The sequence below is a fragment of the Sprattus sprattus genome (genome assembly GCF_963457725.1).
Source record: "Sprattus sprattus genome assembly, chromosome: 15".
In the NCBI taxonomy this organism is placed as follows: domain Eukaryota; kingdom Metazoa; phylum Chordata; class Actinopteri; order Clupeiformes; family Clupeidae; genus Sprattus; species Sprattus sprattus.
This window is the reverse complement of record NC_137913.1, coordinates 12,372,619-12,396,049: the sequence shown is the minus strand read 5'-3', so window position 1 is coordinate 12,396,049 and position 23,431 is coordinate 12,372,619. Positions and strand designations below refer to the sequence as shown.

General features: G+C 39.0%; 1 pseudogene across 1 annotated transcript in view; it reads right to left on the bottom strand.

Moving 5' to 3' along the window:
- Positions 1 to 19,659, bottom strand: part of LOC308376283 — a 53,365-nt pseudogene extending 33,706 nt beyond the window's left edge. Inside the window, exons 1-5 of the transcript in view lie at positions 19,578 to 19,659; positions 16,082 to 16,330; positions 1,515 to 1,793; positions 1,123 to 1,413; positions 909 to 991 (exon numbers count right to left, since the gene is read on the bottom strand). The product of the transcript in view is annotated as an uncharacterized misc_RNA (transcript). The remainder of the gene's footprint in view (positions 1 to 908; positions 992 to 1,122; positions 1,414 to 1,514; positions 1,794 to 16,081; positions 16,331 to 19,577) is intronic.
- Between the last annotated feature and the right edge of the window lie 3,772 nt (positions 19,660 to 23,431).

The following is a 23,431-nucleotide window of genomic DNA, read 5'->3' as shown; positions in this document are numbered from 1 at the left end:
GCGTCTCTCTCAGAGCTCCTCATATCACACTTCTGCACAATATGATACCTTTATGGAATAATTTTAAGTATGGTTAGGTTAACCCTAAGGGTTAAGTGTTGTTTAAATGTACTTATTTTAGTAATTTCAACGTATTTTAAAAAGTACATTCCTTTTTATTACACCATACTTATATACTTTAAATTTATCCATTTTAACACAACTAAGTATATTAAAATACATTGCAAAAACCTTAACATTGGGCTTGAGCATTTTTACAAGAACACCTGATATACTAGAAGTTTTTCCAAAATAACATGTTTAAAATGCATTACGTATATTTCAAATGTAATAAATGCATTAAGAAAAAGCACAGCTTAAGTATATTTCTTTTTCATCTGGGAAGGTGAAGAAGCTATTCAATGGGAAAGGGAGTTGGTGATGTCAAAATATTTACCATGCAAAAGTACTTGGGGGTATATCTTCACACTAGATACTTTAAGTTTTTCCATTTTAACACAACTAAGTATATAAAAATATATTCATACTATATATCTTCACACTAGCACAGTGTGTAGCACATTTCATGTATGCAGCAGCAGCAGGCATTCAAGGAAAACAATAGCGTGATTTAAGTAATACGTCTGTGCCCCCATATAATTTTATGTTTAACAACGCCCCTGCACACACCTATGTGAGTAAGCTTACGCTCCATAAATGTTCATGTAACGAACAATCAAATGTGTCAAATATGATGATCAACATTATAAAAGCATTTTCCTTGCATAAAAGTAAAAAAAAAATGTTAAATGTAATGGGAACATTAGGAAAATGTTTAGGCCTGTTACACTTAAAGACAATAGGTGTCAAGACTTATGACTCTTCAAACTAACATTTCAGAAACACATCAACAACTCCACAAAACCCACAGCTCCAACCACACACAGGAGTACAACTCCAAGCACTACAACAGGAATCACTATAGACACAGGCCCTACACCTGGATCAAGATCTACAAATAGAAATGAATAATGAACAATTTCATCTGATCTAAAAGAAGATACGGTTCCATAGGATATTAATACATGAGAACTGCCATAGGTAGAGGACGCAAACAAGATAAATAGCTGTTCTGAAAATTACCCAGTTTGACGTCTATTTCGTTGTCCAGGCTGAGATGTTTGGCCGTACAGGAGTAATGCTGTTTCTCTCTTAATTCCTCCGCACTGACATCCAGGCTCTTCCTCATCTGGTAGGTTCCATCTAGATTAGGTAGCAGCTCCCCCCCAGTGATCTGGTGGTAAGACACAGGCTGGCCGTCTCTGAGCAGGGTCAGGTTGATGTGACGGGGGTAGAAACCAGTGGCCAGGCAGGTCACTTTGGCCCCTCCGCAGTCTGGGAGTGTCTTCTGGAGGAGCCTGACTCGGGGCTTCACTGCAGAGGATGAAACAGTTGTTAATACAAGTAATCCAACACCAACCAAAAATCTATCACTGATTATCTCATTTAATAAATACAACAGACAACTATCTTACCTTTTCTTATCACATAATTTTCCTTCTTGTGGAGGCAATTCTTCAGGATTTTAATGCAGATTGGGCTGTAGACATTTGCGTACTGCAACTCAACCCAATCTTTTGAGCTAGGGGTCCACTTTTCCTGCCAGAAACCTTCAATCTCAAGAGTCTTCTGTTGCACATTGAATTGCAAAGCTGAGTTATTCACTCCGTTGAGAGCATTGAATACTCTTATTGGACCAGGGGTGTCATTATCAAGTAGCTCACAACTACTCACGCTCTGTAGAGTTTGTACTCCTTTGGCAGAGAAAAAGAAATTAGTAACTCCACTGAAATGGTCATACAATAGCCGCTAGATAACGCAACTGTTGTTGATATTATTAGCAACTTTTGTCAATAGTACCCAATTTTACTTTCAATTAGTTTTCAAAATTAATATTGAATATAAACATAAAGTTGTCTGAAATTGCATTACTAATAGAACCAACAATAGAACAAAATATTTGAAGACAGTTTTGGCCAGGTAAACATCAATATCTGACATCCCTGGGTTATTTAAATGATTTTAGAAATGTAGAAAAGTTAGCCATTTATCTGATGTGATGTCAAACAAAACAAATATGTTGCAGGGGTAACACAAATTAATGATGTCCCCTTTAAAGTAAAACTATTCAAGAAAGACACTTTTTGAGGTATGGTTTTATAGGCAACTAGTTTTGATATCATCCTCAAATTTATTTTGATAGCATATGGTCATGTGACACCCATGTCTTCCCCACTTGCCATCCACAATATGCACTAAATATTTATGTTTTTTCATGGCTGGAACACCTTGCAAAAATGGAAGAAAAGCTTTCACAGCATGACATTGTCAGCTATACTGTCAAAAGACGTCAGTTAGTGTATTGGTACTTGTCATTTTGTCGTTGTGACGACGGAATTGCTTCCTGACGGAAACATAAAGCAAGTACCTGTATGCGGATGACAGTGCTATCGGCTATGCAGCCGAAACATGTGAGGAGATCCAATCTATCCTGGAACCAGACATTTCCACCTAAAGCCTAAAACTGTTTGCTCGATCTACCACCTGACCAACCGCCTTGAAAAAAAAGAGCTGGAAATAAAGATGGAGGGCAAAAGGCTAAGATCCGACCCACAACCTGTATACCTCGGAGTGACACTTGACCGCAGTCTGACGTTTGGTCCCCACCTTAAGAACGAAAACCTCCAAACGTGTCAACATAATCAGGAAGCTCACCGGAGTGAACTGTAGGGCAAACTTCACAACCCTCCGAACCTTGGTACTCGCCCTGGTATATTCGGCTGCTGAATATGCTGCCGCAGTCTGGGCCCACAGCACTCACACCAAGGCTGTTGATGTGGTCCTTAATGATGCTATGCGCCTCATCTCTGGCTCCCTGCAACCCACCCCAAAGGAAATGCTTCCCGTAGTCTCAGGAATCCCATCTGCTGGCATCCGGCGTGACTACCAGGTCCTAAAGCTGGCAGAGAAGGCAGTCAAGGAGAGTAGCCTGGTCCCTCCCGTCCAGGATGACACCATCCCCCAGCGCATACCAAGGCTGCACTTTGCCACCAAAGCTGCAGCACTCCGCAGGCAAGGCCAACTCTCCACCTCTTGGGTGAAGCAGAAATGGCAAGGAGAATGGAGAAGCACCCACACCACTCTGCACACCTTCATCGAGTCCCCATCCACAAAGCAAAGCGGCCACCACCTAAGCCGCAAGGCCTGGAACCGCCTCAACCACCTCCGCACTGGATGCGGAAGGACTCAGTCCTTTCTCAAAATGGTTGGCACCTGTGAAAACGACCTATGTGAGTGTGGTGCCCCACAGACTATCCCGCACCTCCTTCAGGAATGCCCAATATTTAAGCCACCGAATGGGCTAGACCAGGGGTTTCAAACTCAAATACACAGAGGGCCGAAATAAAAAAAATGGGTTTGAGTCGAGGGCTCTCTTCCATAAAGCTTTGATTGGTGAAGAACCAAGGCAACAGTGGTGGTATGCAGAATTTCTCCAATCTCAACTGCTGAAGCTTGAAACTTCTTCAGAGTAGTCATAGGTCTATTGGTGGCCTCTCTTACTAGTCTCCTTCTTGCACGGCCCCTCAATTTGTGAGGACGGCCTGATCTAGGCAGATTTACACATGTGCCACAATCCATCCATTTCTTGATGATGGATTTAACAGAATTCCAGGGGATGTTTAGTGCCTTGGACATTTTTTTGTATCCTTCCCCTGACTTATACTTTTCAACAACCTTTTCTCTGAGTTGCTTAGAGTGATCTTGGGTCTTAATGGTTTAACAATAGCCAGTAATACTGATTACTGACCAGTGAATGGACCTTCCAGACACAGGTGTCGTTATACTACAATCACTTGAGACATATTCACTGCACACTGATCCCCATTTCACAAATTGTGAGACTTCTAGCACCAATTGGCTGGACCTCTGTTGAATTAGGTCAGTCTATATAAAGGGGGTGAATACTTATGCAATCAATTATTTTCCTTACATATTTTTATTTAATTTACATAACTGTGTAGAAATATGTTTTCACTTTGAAGTTAAAGAGGGCTTTTTTGTGATTTTTTTTGTCCAAAAAGCATCCAAGGGGGTGAATACTTATGCAAGGCACTGTATAGCACTCATTGTCTCATACAGCTCACTTACGGTGTGAGTTGAACTCACTCTCATTAATTTTGCCTAGCCTCCTATCTTGATCTAATTATTTGTATTCAGACTTTACATAACTTTCATGTCCAAAAATATAAATTGGCCAGCGATTTAATTTGTTTTTGTTTTTTAAATTAACTAGTGCAGTGCCCCTAGGAATTATGCATTCTGTAGTGTTAGCAGACGTAGGTGTAGCTGTAGGGTAGTGTAATAGCGAGACATACCAACAAATAAAGTTTGAGATTATGTAGTGGATGCAGTTGAATATAGATGACAAAGTTGCTGTCTACACTATAAACTAAATGCCATAAAGAAAGAAATTATTTAAAATGAAGTTATGGTTGAAATAGGATCACTTCTTTATTGTAAGGGTAAGTGTAGGGTAAGAATGGTCATGCAGTTGGACTCAAATGTAGGTTCATTTTATTGAATGTATGTAGCCTACTGTACTGTAAGCTACTGTATGACTTCGATGATGCTAGCTTTGACAGCCCACACTCAGACAGATCGTAATCTAATTATGTCCTTACAATGGGAACACAGTTTAAATACTCTGACTGGAGATGGCGTTACTATCCCCCACCCGAATTCAGTGCAGGACTGGGAGGATAACATAACGACGTGGGCCCAACATAATTTACAGCAAGATTTGCGCGTATTTCGTGGACTCCATAGCAACAGATGGGAAAGCAATGGACAATCTGAAAGCCTCCGAGGCTTATCAAAATATTCATATTGTTTATTAGTATAGCGTATTTTTACAGTATTTCTGCACTTATTTGACTTACAACTTGGCTCATTTCATAAGCATGGTTGAAATGTAACTGTGATTACAGCACTTATTCATGGCATATGCAAAACGCATGCATTTTATACAACTCTCTCTCTGAATTCATAGTTCGCGAGATATTTCTATTTTATCGTTTGCGTTTGGATTACGCGTGGATTACTATTCCCTGTCTGTTAGATGAATGTACAACTCTAGACATTACTTTGAAACTTAATATAAAGAAGCTTATATAAACGAATAGATAAAATCAATCACTGTCTTAAGATTACCTGAGCAAAAGTCTGTATCTGTTCACCAAGAAGAAAAAAAATTGAATGTGGACCTCCTTATCGTATCCAACGCTATTCTGAATTTTGAGTGAAGGCAGGATAGTTTTAATACCGCTAATATTGTTTGTGACGTAATTTGTGACGTAATTTAGGTGCTACGGGAAACGATAACCCATTAGTGCCTACGGGAAACGGTAAAATACAAATATCTCGCAAACTATGATTTCAAAAATCTTCAAAATCAAGGATGCACAGGTTCATGACATGCGTAAGCTACATGCGAAATCTCATAACTAACGTTACTACCGTCAGTGAGATACGCCCTAGACAGACTGACACTCACACACACACAGAGATTCCTGGATTTATAGATAGATGTAGAATGGTCGGAGCAAAGCCTCATGGGAAATGCCTTTATCCAGTGAATGAAAGAGGACTACATTCTACCATAGTGGCGGAGAAAATGTCCTTTGTTAAGTCAAACGATGCAAAATGAACGTGTTATTATTGCATTTTTAGCGAGAAATCAATGTTTAATTTGAGCCATATAACAGAAAAACAGTATTTCAGGAGGCAGAAAACAAGGGATTACGAAGATTTTGACGAGACTCCAGTCAAACTCAATGGGGAGAATTGCCTCTAAAAATATCTTTCGTGAAGTCAAACGGTGTAAAATAAACGTCTTATAATTGCATTTCTAGTGAGAAATCAATGTCTAAATTTTACAATATAGCAGAAAAACAGTATTTCATGAAGCAGAAAATACGTAATTACAAACATTTTGGTACCATTGATTTAATAGGAAGCGCTCAATCCAATATGGCGGACACAGACGGATTGAGCGCTTCAGAGTTCAGAGTTTTGTATATACTGTATATTCAGACTTTGTTTTGTATATATATTCAGACTTTGTTTTGTATATATTCAGACTTTTGAATATATATTCAGACTTTTATATACATATTCAGACTTTTGTGTATATATTCAGACTTTTGTATATATATATTCAGACTTTTGTATATATATTCAGACTTTTGTATACAGTAAATATTCAGAGTTTTGTATATATATTCAGAGTTTTGTATATATATTCAGACTTTTATATATATATTATGGCATGCCGTTCAGGAAATTAACATTTGAATATATATATACAAAAGTCTGAATATATATACAAAACTCTGAATATATATACAAAAGTCTGAATATATATACAAAAGTCTGGATATATATATACAAAAGTCTGAATATATATACAAAACTCTGAATATATATACAGAAGTCTGAATATATATACAAAAGTCTGATTAAATATACAAAACTTTGAATATATATATACAAAAGTCTGAATATATATACAAAACTCTGAATATATATACAAAACTCTGAATATATATACAAAAGTCTGAATATATATACAAAACGAAGTCTGAATATATATATACAAAACAAAGTCTGAATATATATACAAAACGAGGTCTGAATATATATACAAAACTCTGAACTCTGAAGCGCTCAATCCGTCTTTGTCCGCCATATTGGATTGAGCGCTTCCTATTAAATCAATGGTACCAAAATGTTTGTGATTACGTATTTTCTGCTTCATGAAACTCTGTTTTTCTGTTATTTTGTTCAATTTTGACATTGATTTCTCACTAGAAATGCAATAATAACACGTTTATTTTACACCGTTTGACTTCACGAAGGATATTTTTAGAGGCAGGTTCCCCATTGATTTGACTGGGGTCTTGTCAAAACCTTCGTAATTCCTTGTTTTCTGCTTCATGAAATACTGTTTTTCTGTTCATATGGTAGGGTGACCAGACGTGCTCTTTTTCGGGCATGCCCTCTTTTTGAGACCTAAAAATTGCGTCCGGCAGGGATTCCCAAATCGTCCGGGATTTTGCCTCGTCGGGTGCTTCACAAAATGTCATGTCTGCGAGTATGTAAGAGGAAATATTAGGAAAGACACTCGCGACCAATGGTTAGTTGTATTACGTTATAATGTACAGAAGTACCTTATGGTATTTATACCCTTGGAATGGCCAACCTATCTAGGTCATGGTGAGCATTATTTTGTAGAAGAGAAATGGTCAGTAGCAATCTATAACACAATTATATGCTTATCCTACATAAACTATGGAAACTATTAAAAAAAAACCTATTCAATTCAATGAATAATGTCTTATTTTCATTGGTATATGCAATGAGGATTTCTGGGTAATCATTTTTTGTCCAATGTCAAGTCCCTATTTGATCATGTGACGAGAGGATACGATGTAGGCTATCCCATTTAAACGTAAAAATGTCCTTCGTTAAGTCAAACGATGCAAAATGAACGTGTTATTATTATTGCATTTTTAGCGAGAAATCAATGTTTAATCAATTTTAGCCATATAACAGAAAAACAGTATTTCATGAAGCAGAAGACAAGGAAGAACGAAGGTTTTGACAAGACCCCAGTCAAGTGAATGGAGAAATTGCCTCTAAAAATATCCTGGGTGAAGTCAAACGGTGTAAAATAAACGTGTTATTATTGCATTTCAAGTGAGAAATCAATGTCAAAATTGAACAATATAACAGAAATACAGTATTTCATGAAGCAGAAAATACGTAATTATAAACATTTTGGTACCATTGATTTAATAGGAAACGCTCAATCCAATATGGCGGACAAAGACCGATTGAGCGCTTCAGAGTTCAGAGTTTTGTATATATATTCAGACTTCGTTTTGTATATATATTCAGACTTCGTTTTGTATATATATTCAGACTTTTGTATATATATTCAGAGTTTTGTATATATATTCAGAGTTTTGTATATATATTCAGACTTTTGTATATATATATTCAGAGTTTTGTATATATATTCAGACTTTTGTATATATATTCAGAGTTTTGTATATATATTCAGACTTTTGTATATATATATCCAGTCTTTTGTATATATATTCAGAGTTTTGTATATATATTCAGACTTTTGTATATATATTCAGAGTTTTGTATATATATTCAGACTTTTGTATATATATATCCAGTCTTTTGTATATATATTCAGAGTTTTGTAAATATATTCAGACTTTTGTATATATATTCAGACTTTTGTATATATATTCAGAGTTTTGTATATATATATTCAAATGTTAATTTCCTGAACGGCATGCCATAATATATATATATATATATATATATATTCAAATGTTAATTTCCTGAACGGCATGCCATAATATAAATATATACAGTGCCACTTGAAAGTATGTGAACCCCTTGAGCACTAAGAGTTTTCTGTTGTTTTACCATGATTTTTCATTTTTTTTCATCACCAATTTTCCATAGATGAAATGTCAGGTTTATGTTTATCATTTGCATGTACTTGTTTGGAGGGAATTGTTTGTGTAGCCAAAAAACTACATGAAACATGGAATTAGTCAATTTCAAAAGTAAGTGAACCCCCAGCTGAATTGGTAAAGTCAAGCAGGTAACAGATTCCGTTAAACTTATTTGGGTGCTTAATTAGTTAATTAAGCAAACCCATCAACTGAGACATCCTTAGGGAAAGGTTTGGGCAACACAGATTAAAAGAGAGAGGAAACCAACCAAGCTAATGTAGTGCCAAGGTGTACCCACACAGATCAACAATGCCGAGAGGAAACGAGATATCCAAGAACATCAGGAAGAAGGTACTGGCAGCCCATCAGTCTTGGCAAAGCTATAAGACCATCTCCAAAAGATTCCAGCTCCATCCATCCCTCCAAGACAAATAATTTAGAAATGGAGGGCATTCAAAATGACCGCATCTCTGCCTTGAGGTGGACGCCAATCAAGACCATCACCAAGAAGCACCAGAAGAAGAATAAATCAGGTAAAAGTCAACCCACACAATACCTCTAAAGAGTTTCGGACCTCTCTGGCAGCATCTGGGGTAAATGTTAATGGGTCTACAATCAGACGAAAATTGTTGGTTTTGATCGTGACCAAATCATTCTATAGGACTCATCTGTCCAAAGAAGGGACTTCTAGAAGGCCTTTGGTTTATCCAAGTGCTCTCTGGCAAAGTTGAAACGGGCAGTTTTGTTCATTCTTGAGAGCAGAGGCTTCCTTCTAGCAACCCGATCATGAATGTCATGTCTATTCAATTTCCGTCTGATTTTACTACACAATACTAGTGTTAAAGTAAAATGTACATTTTAGTTTTATTCTATAACCTACTGGCAACATTCCTACCAAATTTCAAATAAAAATATTGTCATTTAGATCATTTATTTGCAGAAAAATGACAATTGGTCAAAATAGCAAAAATGATGCAGTGTCTTCAGATCTCGAATAATGCAAAGAAAACAAGCTCATATTCATTTTTAAACTACACAATACTAATGCTTTAACTTAGGAAGAGTTCAGAAATCAATATTTGGTGGAATAACCTTGATTTAAAATCACAACTTTCATGTGTCTTGGCATGCTCTCCACCAGTCTTTCACATTGCCGTTGGGTGACTTTATGCTACTCCTGGCGCAAGAATTCAAGCAGCTCGGCTTCTTTTCATGGCTTGTGACCATCCATCTTCCTCTTGATCACATTTCAGAGGTTTTTTATGGGATTCAGGTCTCGAAATTGGGCTGGCCATGACAGGGTCCTGATCTGGTGGTACTCCATCCACACCTTTACTGGCCTGGCTGTGTGGCATGGAGCATTGCCCTGCTGGAAAAAACATTTCTCAGAGTTGGGGAACATTGTCAGAGCAAAAGGAAGCAAGTTTTTCTTCCGGGACAACGTTGTACTTTGCCTGGCTGAGGTTTGTAAAAGACCATAAGGATTGAAAAAGCGGACTGGAGGTTCTTCTAAGTTCGTCTTCTCTGATGAGTCCGATTTCACAGTAGGTGCAAGACTCTCTGGCTTGTAGGCCTCTCCAGGTCTCCGTCTAACCATCAGACGACCATGTGTTGGGCAAAGCTGAAAATTGGACTCATCAGAGAAGACGAACTAGAAGACCCTCCAGTCCGCTTTTTTCAATCCTTATGGTCTTTTACAAACCTCAGCCAGGCAAAGTAAGACTTTGTCCCGGAAGAAAAACTTGCTTCCTTTAGCTCTGACAATGTTCCCCAACTCTGAGAAATGTTTTTTCCAGCAGGGCAATGCTCCATGCCACACAGCCAGGCCAGTAAAGGTGTGGATGGAGTACCACCAGATCAGGACCCTGTCATGGCCAGCCCAATTTCGAGACCTGAATCCCATAAAAAACCTCTGAAATGTGATCAAGAGGAAGATGGATGGTCACAAGCCATGAAAAGAAGCCGAGCTGCTTGAATTCTTGCGCCAGGAGTAGCATAAAGTCACCCAACGGCAATGTGAAAGACTGGTGGAGAGCATGCCAAGACACATGAAAGTTGTGATTTTAAATCAAGGTTATTCCACCAAATATTGATTTCTGAACTCTTCCTAAGTGTAAGCATTAGTATTGTGTAGTTTAAAAATGAATATGAGCTTGTTTTCTTTGCATTATTCGAGGTCTGAAGACACTGCATCTTTTTTGCTATTTTGACCAATTGTCATTTTTCTGCAAATAAATTATCTAAATGACAATATTTTTATTGGAAATTTGGTAGGATTGTTGCCAGTAGGTTATAGAATAAAACAAAAATGAACATTTTACTTTAACACATACCAATAAATAGTAAAACCAGAGAAACTGATAATTTTGAAGTGGTCTCTTAATTTTTTCCGCGGCTGTATATATTTACATACAATATATACAGCAACAACACACAGCATAACAGAATATATATATATATATATACTTATATACAATATATACAACAACAGTACACAGAATAATAAATACAGAAATACATGAGATGTTATGTGTGACTTGCAGTCAATAAAGTGAAAGTTTAGTGCATGACTGTATTTAACGTTCTGATTGCCGTAGGGAAAAAACTGTTCTTAAGACATGTGGTCCTTGCTCTAAAGGATCTGTACCGTCTGCCTGAGGGTAGGAGAGTAAACAGGTGGTGGCCTGGGTGAGAGGAGTCTTTTAGGATGTTATTGGCCCTGCTAAGGTAGCGGGAGCGGGCAATGGATTCCAGGGAGGGCAGGGAGCAGCCAGTGATCTTTTTTGCTGTGTTGATGACCCTTTGGAGGGCTCTTTTGTCTGCTGCAGTGCAACCGGAGTACCACGCCGAGATGCAGTACGTCAGTACACTTTCGATAGTGGTGCGGTAGAAGGCCACCATCAGTATCACTCCAGGTTGTTTTGAGTACTCTCAGGAAGTGTAGTCGCTGCTGTGCTTTTTTAACTGTCACTGAGGTGTTGGCAGACCATGAGAGGTCATCTGTCAGGAGGGCTCCTAAGAACTTGAAGGAGTGGACCTTCTCCACACAGTCCCCGTTGATGTAGAGTAGGGCCGGATCTGCACTTTGCCTCCTGTAGTCTAGAATGAATTATTTCGTTTTTGTGGTGTTCAGTGAAAGATTGTTGTCTGAGCACCACACTGTCAGTTTCTGTACCTCATCTCTGTACGCTGATTCGTTATCTTCTGTTATGAGCCTGATCACGGTGGTGTCTTCAGCAAATTTAATGATGGTGTTGGTGGGATGGGTTGGAGTACAGTCATGAGTGTACAAGGAGTACAGTAGTGGGCTCAGTACACAGCCTTGTGGAGAGCCAGTGCTAAGCGTGATGGTGGAGGAGAGGTGGGGGCCGAGTTTTACAGTTTGTGGGCGGTTTATGAGGAAGTCTTTTATCCAGGTGCAGATGGAGGGGGAGAGGCCTAGTGCAGTTAATTTGCTTACAGCTCACTCACATTGATGCGTTGGAATGCGTTGATGCGTCAGGGTTAACGCATCCCCATTCACTTTGAATGGGATGACGTCATCCTTTGCCGAACTGAATTGTGGCTCCGTTTGGTTCGCGTGTGTTGCGTTTCCTGCTTTGCTTGCGGCAAGAGTTGAAGAATGTTCAACTTTTCGAGAGGCAATGCATGCGTCAGCCAATCATATTGCCTTTCATGCATAACTGACAGCACAGGCGGTAGCCAATCATATCCCGTATATGCTCACGTCTACCGAGCGGCAAGCTCCAAAAAAAAAGATGACCAAACTCCGTAGATGGTCGTATTTGTACCTACAAGTTGGTTGTTTGACTTTTTTTTGGTTAGATTTTTTTTTAAGTTACCGATAAATAGACACTGTACAATGTAAAAACCCCTTTATGAAAACGTCTCATAGGATTTGCGAGGTGTCTGAGCACCCTATCTAATGATAGCATGCTACTACTCACAGGGTAAAAGCTTGCTCGTGACGTGATTGGTTTGTTGACCTGTCAATCTCACTATAAAGTCTCCGGTATTAACAGAACCCCACGCGCCAGACTCCTCCTCCGCCTTCCGTTGGATCCACGCATTCCAACGCATCAATGTGAGTGAGCTGTTACTAGTATGACAGGGATGATAGTATTAAAAGCTGTAGTCAATGAATAACATTCTTATATAGGTTCCACGGAGTTCCAGGTGGCTCAGTGCAGAGTGGAGGGCTACATCTATGGCATCTTACGTGGACCTGTTTGCTATGTAAGCAAACTGATGCGGGTCGAATGTGAGGGGAAGGGTTAATTTGATGTGGCGAGAAACCAGTTTCTCAAAGCACTTTATTATTACAGGTGTAAGTGCAATCGGTCTATAGTCATTTAGGCTGTTGATGGCTGGTTTCTTAGGGACGGGGATGATGATAGCTGATTTTAGGCAGGGTGGGATGGTGGCTAGAGTAAGCGAAAGGTTGAAGATCTTCCTTTGCCAGTGAGGCATCAGCGTGGACAGTGCTGGTGTTGTTGTTTTTGTAGTTGGTGATGTTTTGAATTCCCTGCCACACTCTCTTTGGATTGTTATTAGTGAGATGGTCTTCAATTTTCTCCTTGTAAGCCCTCTTGGCATCTTTGATGCCTCTCTTCAGGTTGGCTCTAGCAGTACAGTACAAAACCTTGTCACCTGATCTGAAGGCGGAGTTCCGCTCCTGGAGTAGGGACTTGACCTTGCTTGTCATCCAGGGTTTCTGGTTAGGGTACACCCGAATCCTTTTGATCGCAGTTACAGTGTCTGTACAATGGTTGATGTAGGACAGTACAGTTCCTGTATATTCCTCCAGGTCCTGTTGTTCGAATATTTCCCAAACAGTCTGTTCAAAGCAATCCTGCAGTTGAGAGCCTGTTGGTGTTTACTTACGGTAGCGTACAGCTGAGTGAGTGCTGCGCTAACGTTAGCATCCGGTGGTATGTAAACAGCTGTTACTATGACAACAGTTAGCTCCCGTGGCAAGTAGTAGGGTCTACACATAGCATTGATAGCATTTCTAAGTCAGGGGAGCAGTGACTGTCTATGATGTTGCTGTTGTTACACCAATCATTGTGTACATAAATGCAAAGTCCCCCTCCTCTGCTCTTACCCGAGTCCATGTTTCTGTCCTGCCTATGGATGTCAGGGATTAAAGTGTGAAGCCAGGTTTCAGTTATAATCATCACGCAACAATCCCGAATTAAATGGTTTTCTGTGACCTGTAGCTCCAACTCATCCATCTTATGGATGATAGATCTAGCATTAGACAGAAAGATGCTCGGAAGCGGTGGTTTATGGGGCTGTTTACGTAGCCTTGAAAGCAGACCTGCCCAGCATCCTCATTTTTGCTTCCTGTCCCTACGCCGTCTACGTCGCTTGCTAGGTCCGCCAACAATCCACGGAGACCCTGGTAATCTTGCAATGTCCTCCGGTATTTTGTGGGTGCACTGAAAATTCCGTGTTACAGATAGCTTGTGCTGCCATCCATAGTCAATTAAGTCCTGGCGGCTATATACGTAATTATCTTCACAAATATTGACTAACAAACAAAAAAACTAATACAAAAAACATAAAAACAAACATACGTGCCGCCATCACCATGACAACATGTAGAGTTGACGTTAACGCAATCACCAGCCCCGTCGGCCATCTTGTGTTTATTTGAGGAATCGCATTTGAGGAGATTCCGGCAGAGTTACGACTGCTATTTCGCATTCTGAAAGTCTTCTGCAGTTCAGAAGATATCCCAGATGACAAAACTATCGAGAATGGCAAATGTTTTCCTAAATCCACTGAAGTGGAGTTCAGAAGAAATTCCTGCTTAAATTCTTATCAACTGCGTTCGAGAAGGAGGCCCATTGTTATTGTTTAAATGCTTTGGCAACATTGTATAATTTCCAGGGTTTAAGAATATCAGCCTTTGGACTAAAAAGTACTTACTCTGAGTTTATTGATGAGCTCAAGGGGAGTGAACCCATGTCCCTTGTAGAAATTATTAATCTCGCCATGTACACATCTATATTGTTATAAACAGTTTATGCATTAATGCCACCAATAGCATATTCTTTATAATCGTGTTCTTTTAAACATCTCGCTGTAGGTGATGGCGGGCAGAACAACAATATAGCAGCACACACATTGAATCAGGTTCAGTGATTGAGCGAACGTGAACCAATATATATATTTCTCCACTTCGCTGAACCTTCATTTTCTCTTCCTAAATAAATACCACGGAAAATGCGCAAAAACACCGTGCGTTAATGTGCGACAGCAGTTTAAGCAGCGGTCGCAGTGTTAGTAAATCAGGCCCTATATAGGGCGGAGTAAACACAGATTGCCAAGCGCGATCTGGTTTGATAAATACCACGGGAAATGTGCAAAAACACAGTGCGTTAATGTGCGAACGCAGATAAAGCAGCGGTCGCATGTTAGTAAATCAGGCCCTGAGTTCAGTATTTAGTAATAAAAAGCCATAACAAATATTACGCACTTCCGTGATTTGTTACAATACATTTGTAATAACATTTTAGACTCACTTTTAGAAGACTAAGAAAACATTATGTGCAGGCGATTGGGAAGATGACATGGAGGGGTATGTGTGTCCAAAGAACACTCTATAGCCTGCACAGTCTCCACGGAGATCAACCGGTTTGTTTGTCCATAAACAGTTGAACAGGGGGGGGCGTGGCCGGAGCGTAGTTCAGCACAGGCCTGACATTTTCTCAGTGATTTTGTTCTTCAATTAATGTTTGTTCATCGTTGCGATCGTTTTTGTGTTAGAAATGCAGTCTTATAAGGCAAAATAACGTTTGAAAGTCGCAATTCTGTTTTCGTGGGAAAAAGAGGAGTGAAGGTCGCCTAGAGCGCCAAATGTGCTAGGGCCGCCCCTGACTCCACGTCTGCCTAGCCTTCCAGAAGTCATACAAATTAGGAGTTGGTTGCCACTGCAAGTTATCCTTTACCTCAGTCAGGTGACAGAGGTGAGCTGACTGTGTGAATCAGTGGACTTTCACCGCGCGAAACAGCAGATTCGCTGATCAGGACTGAATGAGTGGATTAGGCCACTTCCTCCACAATGCGCAAAACATGGCAGACTTGCAACACAGGTCGCTCTTTCTTAAATAGTCAGACTCGTGGATTGATTTTAGTGTAACACATTTTTATGTAGCAAGCTCAATATAATGCTAACTGATCAATAACAATTTGAACTAATGTTACAGCCTAATAGCTCATGTTTAAGATTTTTTTTTTACATTTCTAATTTATTATTTCTAGTTGGAGATAGTGGGCTCGTGTTTCACTGGTTGGATTTCTACACTCTTGGTGATACTGACCCAAAGGAGTTCAATTACATTTTAACCCAGATCTGTTTCATGAGTTTGCCATCTCTACAACACAAAGCAGAGAACCTGGTCACCCTACAATTAACCCCATTACTGTACATACGCAATAACCAGTTATACCGTAGTGCTGAATAAATGGCTCATGAGGAGGCAGCACACACTTACCATGTGTATTGTTGAACTTGTGTTTATAGAAAAAGGCTTTCATGAATCTACGTATGTCTCCAAATATAAGGCTTGCATCCCTTTGCTCTTCATCTTCATGTTCCGACGTATACTGTCTGTAAATCAGGTTCTCCGCATTTTAATCATAGTAGGCCATCTGGATGTCATCCAGCATCACCACCGCACTGAACTCTGGAAACGGGGTGTCTCCAACAATCATTGTTGAAAGAGTCCAAAGAGAATTAGAGCCTGTGAAAATAAGTATGCACATGAATATATTGTCTATGCCCTGTAAAAACCAGTGAGATATGATTTCCATAAAACCTGACACCTCCATGATAATACATGTCATGATAATGTAGGCCTACTCTGTGCACTGATGAATAGATCCTGATCTTGTAGGAAACATATTGAATATTGACCACTTAACTAAGCATATTCATTACCCGTTGACAATGTTGGAGTTCCTGGTACACCATTTTGAAGTATTAAATTCATTAACAACACAGATGTAAGATGGACGCCTAGCTGAGGGGCAGAACAAAGGGATGAATTGAAAATAGCTTTGTGGGGCGGAGGCAGGGTGTTTAGCCTAGGTCAAAGATGGAGTATAAGACAGACACAACAGCAGGAACACCAGCACTCTGATGGTTATGAGGGCTGGGGTGCTAAACTAAATAAACTGATTAATGGACTGTCAGTCTTTTTCATTTTTGGCAACAATGTTAACAGGTTGGTGCCTGTGCCAGTGCCCGTGCGAGCTGTGCGTCTCAGGGGCGTGCAGCCTATTTTCCATGTGCGAGGTAATCATCAGAAAAGTGGTTCTCAGAAAAAATAGACAGTAAATAGATGTTTTAATAGTCATATTTACAACATGCCAGTAACAATATATCAACTGGCACCTTTCACTGCAGTTTCGATATTTTGGTTGTGTCATAGACATACAATTATGTTACAAGTATATTATTTTTGAACCATTTTAGCAATTGTGTGTTATGAAAGGAGAAAGAAGAGGCTACGACTGTACTACTATGTAGGAACCCAATGTAGGCTGTTATGACATTATATTGATAAGTCTTTCTGTCTTGCTCTGAACAAGGGTAAACACAAATCATGTGACTGATTTCTGATTCACCGCCACCGCACTGCCGTACACTTACTCTACCCCATTCCCTATTGTACCATTTATATACATAATACATTATTGCCACCACTGAAATGTTTCTCTGTCCCTACATCCCTTACCACTGTAACAGTAACTGTTAGTGCCATTTTCATATTGTTGTTCAGATTTAGATTCATATTTAGTGATTGTTAATTATAGTGATAGCATATTTGTATTTATAGTTCGCATTTCATTTTAAAATATGTTTTAGTGCTAATACATTGCATTGCTTTGAATAACCAGAGGTGAGCTGTGACATAGCGAGCTCGCGCATTAATGTATCAACTGTCTGTTTTGATGTATCAACTGTCACATTTGTTGCACTGGTCAGAATTCAGTAAAAGACGGAGCAAACTCAGTTTTTCTACCGTTGTTGAAACACATTACATGTGTAGACTCGTTTTCTTTCCGTCTGAGAGTGGTAATCAAAGAATATGTTAAGAACTATCTACTGATAGAAAAAAGGGAACTTTTAGCCAATACAGTAACCTTATGAGCACAGTGCAAACCCACTAAACTGGTCTTGCCTGTATCATGTATTTACCACCGGATGTCTGTATATATATTACGTACATCTACCAAATGCTAGCTGTGTACAACCCCTGTTGTTTCCCTTCGCCTTCTGCCACACAACCCTCCCCCTCCACCTTTCCTATCTCCACACGGCTGACCTCAAGCAGATGGGTCCCCTCTTATGTGCCGTGGTTCTGCTTAAGGTTTCTTCCTGACTAACAGGGAGTTTTTTCTTGCCCCTGTTGCCATTGTGCTTGCACTAAGGGAGTTCAGGCTCTGGGCTCTGTAAAGCGCCTAGAGAGATTTTAATTGTTATGACGCTATATATAGTATCAGTCAAAAGTTTGGACACATCTTCTCATTCAATGGTTTTTATTTATTTAAAAAAATTCTACGTTGCAGATTTATATTGAAGACATCCAAACTATGAAGGAACACATATGGAGTTGTGTGGTAAACAAAAAAAAATGTTTTATATTTTAGATTCTTTAAAGTAGCCACCTTTTGCTTTGATGACAATTTTGCACACTTGGCATTCTTTCAACCAGCTTCACGAGGTAGTCACCTGGAATGGTTTTTAATTAACAGGAGTGCCTTGTAAACAGTTCATTTGTTGAACTTGCCTTCTAAATGAGTTTGAGACCATCAGTTGTGTTGTGCAGAGGTAGGGGTTGGTGCACAGTTCTAAACAGTGAATAGGCCTTTTCAACTACGTATTATGTTATATATTACATATTATGGCAAGAACCACTCAACTAAGTGAAGAGAAACAACAGTCCATCATTACTTTAAGACAGGAAGGTCAGTCAATCCGGAACATTTCAAGAACTTTGAATTTATCCTCAAGTGCAGTAGCGAAAACCATCAATCGCTCTAATGAAAATGTCTCTCATGAGGACCGCCCCAGAACAGGAAGACAAAGAGCTACCTCTGCTGCCGAGGATAAGTTCATTAGCGTTACCAGCCTCAGAAACCACAATTTACAGTTTTTCTCAATCGTTTTGCCGACTTTTTTCATTCACTGTTTACGTTTTCAAAACAGCTCACACACAGCCCGTAACAGAAGCTGAAATGACCAAAACACTGTATGATGTTTGCAGAATGACACTACATTCTCAAAAACTTATCACACACCCATCAAAACCAAACATTTCCTTCAAAACCTACAATTTGGGCTCAATTGAAAATGTATGTTTTCTCATTTATTTAACAACGGATAGCAAAACTCAAAATACAGCTTTCAATATCAACCTCTAAAACCATCACTTCAACTTTTGTGCAACACCCTCACAGTATTGACTATTTTACCACTGACAACGTACTACAACTTGGGATTTGTACTGAGCACTCTTACTTAGGGAATATACTGTCAGAAAGTATTTGAAATCTGAAAATTTGTATACAGAAAAATATTGTAGTTCTATTTTTGTATTGCTGAATACTGTAAAAAGTTTTGTAAACAAGGTCCTGAACAACACCATTGATTTACTTTTGTTCTGTGTACAAAATGGCAAAGATTGTGTCAAAAAAAGATTTACTGTATTGCAGTAATTTTTTACAGTAACATTTTCCACAAAGAAAGAAATCAAAATGACAGGCTGCAATTTGCAAAAAAAAGTCAAATATCAAACAAAAAGATCCATAAAGCAAATGAAAAGCCTGTAAATATTGCATTTTTAGGGATTGTCTAGGTGGGCCTGACGATCAGGCCACATGTTTTCATCCACATCACAATTACTGTAACATGGTCAATTACGGTTGCCCTAATTTCATTTGAGCACCTTCTAGGAGCATGTCCCCTCACAGGGGCCCCTCTACCTCGACCACGACCACGACCACGACCTCGACCTCTTCCTTGTCCTTGTCCTTGTCCCCGTCCTCGTCCTCGTCCTTGATCCATGGTTGCTTTCAACTTCAATCTATTGACCTCTTTTATAGGTTGAGAACAACTTGATATGTTGTGCACAGAGAGTTTACACAGGTGCTGACGATATTTAGAATTGAGAGGGTAGTTTCAATTGGCCGCTACTAAGTGTCTTCAATGTGTTGACATGGTTATTCAATTAGGTTTGAGAAGTGTTTAAACTGTTTTGAAACTGTTTTTGAAACTGTTTTGAAAAGTGTGTTGAAACTCAAAGAAATTTGCGTGAAAGCAATGAGAAATGGTAAACCCATTTGCCAGAGAAGACTCTTGCTGTCACTGTGCAAAGAAGATGTGAGCATTAGATGAAGTTGACCCATGATTCGCTAAATGCCAGAAAACGATTGGGAAAAACTGTAACAGCACAATTTAACAGCACCTCAGATAAGAGCCCACATAAATGCTAAAAGAGGTGAGCGGATGGTTTCTACATGTGTTGTTCCCACCGTGAAGCATGGAGGAGGAGGTGTGTGGGGGTGCTTTGCTGGTGACACTGTTTTGTGATGTTTTCAAAATTTAAGGCATACTAAACCAGCTTGGCTACCACAGCATTCTGCAGCCACATGCCATCCCATCTGGTTTCCGCTAAGTGGGACCAGCATTTGTATTTCAACAGGACAATGACCCCAAACACATCTCCAGGCTATGTAAGGGTTATTTGACCAAAAAGGAGAGTGATGGAGTGCTTCTAAAACGATCTAAGAATCTAAAATTTGTTTGTTGAGCATGTTTCAGTTTGCCACATAATTCCATATGTGTTCCTTCATAGTTTGGATGTCTTCAATATTAATCTACAAAGTAGAAAAACATAAAAAATGAATGAAAAGCATTGAATGAGAAGGTGTGTCCAAACTTTTGACTGGTACTGTAAATACAATTGAAATTAATTGAATTGAATTGAATTGGTCCCAACTGGGCAACATCCTGGTCTTCACTCCTCAGACCACTCATCAACGATGGATGGTACCAAACTGATTGTGTATTGAAGGCCATTATCAAGGGTATGATTATGGTTATGGTATTTAGCACACACTTCTGTCCAGAGCGACTTATGATGATAATGAGATGAACTATGATCAATATACTTGTTAGTTTGGGAAGGGAATAAATGTTCCCCTGGTGCAGATTTTTGCCTTTACTGTGATCAGTGTTCTCTAATCCATCAAAATAGATGTGCATATTTTGGATTATTTAAATAAACTCATTGCCATCTCATAGCTGTTTAGTTAAACTTCATCAAATATAATAACAAGTATAATGTCAGCAAAGCATTAATGTTCCATGACTAGAGATGATAGAGAGAAGCCCTCAAACATACTTGTGCCAGTACGTCAGTTGTGGTGGAAATCTACTTGAACAAGTGTTAACGTTTATTACCAACTTAGTGGGGACCCAGCTCTCAGGCAGGGTGTGTGCCAGAATAAAAGACACGCATATTATTCACTTTACAGACAGAGAACTTACAGAGAGAGAAATCTTGACCCAGACAGAGAGGAAAAGGGAGGGGAAACCTTATCTTTACCTTACCTCAACTGCAGAATGTTCCAGCAAATAATTAAATATCAAAACAGTAAGAATGCTGGTAAACAAAGTAGAACTCATAGAAAGTTGGTCTGCACATTTAACTCTCTTTAATCAGTCAAGAACACGTCAGTTGTCAAAAAAGTGTAATAGAGCCTGGTATGTTATTATAAAGAGCTTAATACTTAAATATAGATATTTATAGTGGGCCTTGTAGAAGACTGTTTTTAGTTTCACTACCTGTCCTACCAAAGAGTTTTAGTCAATCCAGCTGCTTCCTGGAAAAAGACTATGGTACCAAAGTCATTCACAACATTTTAATGTACCCATTGTGAATAAACTGAATTAATTGTACCTTACCTGTTTTTTCGGAGCTTGATATATCAAATAACAAGCAAAATAACATCAGCTTCTTCATGGTTTTGCTGTTCTAATCCAAACATATATGGAAAAACATAAGTGACTGGGCACAAAGATGTACTGTAAAACCATGCCTGTCAACATTTGGATTATGAATACAAGATTTGTCTTTTTCAAACCACTCCCATTGGAATTGTAAAACGGCAGAATAAAACGCAGTCAAAAGTCTGCAACTTTTGAACTATAAACTATTATTATGCTATAAAACGTTTCCAGGGTCCATCCCAAAGGGTCAAAGTCGTATGTAAGTATTCCGTGTTCCTACACTATGGTTAATGTTTACCAGATGAATGGAATGGCAGTGGTAGAAATTACTTGCCCTTACTTGAGCAGATTTATTGGATGGGCGAAGTTTCAGTGGGCAGATGAAAAGTTCACATTGAAGAATTATCACAATGAGATCATACTCACAGTTTAGTTGGCCTATTTTGAGTGTGTGTGATGGGGAATGGTAGCCTGACGATGTCATACTCATAATTCTAGTCAGAATATGAGTCTGAGTCTGCTCCATTGAGTTGTGATTATGGGGCGTGTTTCAACGAACCAGGAAAGAAAATGCCTCTTCGCTCAATTGGATACCTAGAACTAATCAGAGCAACGTACTATGACCATCTGATACATTAAACTTTTACCGGATCCCGTAGGAAGGACGGCAAAACATCTTTACGATCTACAAATGCCTTGATGCGTTTCTTTGTTCCTCTTTACAGTATTTCTCTGTTCCTAAAACACATTTTTTCAAAGCATGCCTCGGTTTCTCTTAGCTCTAAACACAAATCCCAAAACCACTCACACAAAATGCAAAACCCTTTATATCTCTTGCAAAATGACACTTTGGTTTCAAAACACTATTATATCACCTCAAAAGGGCATTTTGTTTTCAAACAACAAACACAGACCATTATTTGAGTAGACATTCTAAGCATTGATTGAACACTGATGTGCTCAATGGAAAACACTACTATGAAATGGGAAAACACTAGTATGAAGGTCTTATCAGGAGTATTATGCCTTTTCATCTCCAGTGTTACTGTACGCTTTCTTCTGTTGTAAAATATTGTAACTGTATAATGTTTTAACTCAAAAATGAAAGAAAAATGTAAAATGATAAAAGGACAAAAAAAACTAGACTGCATCCTGTTCTTGCTCAAGACAATATCGACAATTGTTGTGTTGTGAAACATCTGAAAATACAGTTTGATTTGAACATTTGATTGGATTACAGTACAGTAATGTTTCTGTGCTGATAGGACGTAATCAGTTGTGGAAACGTATATGACTTACTTGCACATAGTCATATCATACTGTAATTGTTTGACTCTATCAGAGTTTTTGTCAAAAGGCACCCTGTACACCTGCTTCATTCTCGAGATGTTCTGCCTTAGAACATGGTCCACTGTGGCTAGGCTCTTTGTATTGATGTTTAGGAATATGTCTTGGTCATCAATGGTTGCACTTTGTATTTGTTTACGTATACTGTAATTTTACAAATACAGTACAATGTAAAATATTCTACAGTAAAATACAAGAATACTATGCTCCTGATACAGTAAGGCATTCAAACTAGTGTTTTACTGTCATACGTAGTAGTGTTTCTTACCCATTCTCTCTTCTGAATGTCCGGAGAATCGGTGCAACTGAGAAGCGGCTTATGTTTGGTTGAACCCTCTAGCCAGCCTTGCCAGCCTCCTGCATGGTCAAACCCATGTTGACCACATGGTTGAACACATTGGCCTGAATCTCATCAGAGATACAGTAATGGCTCTCTGTCTTGCTCTTCCTCTTCATCATTTTCCTCCTCCTCCTCCTC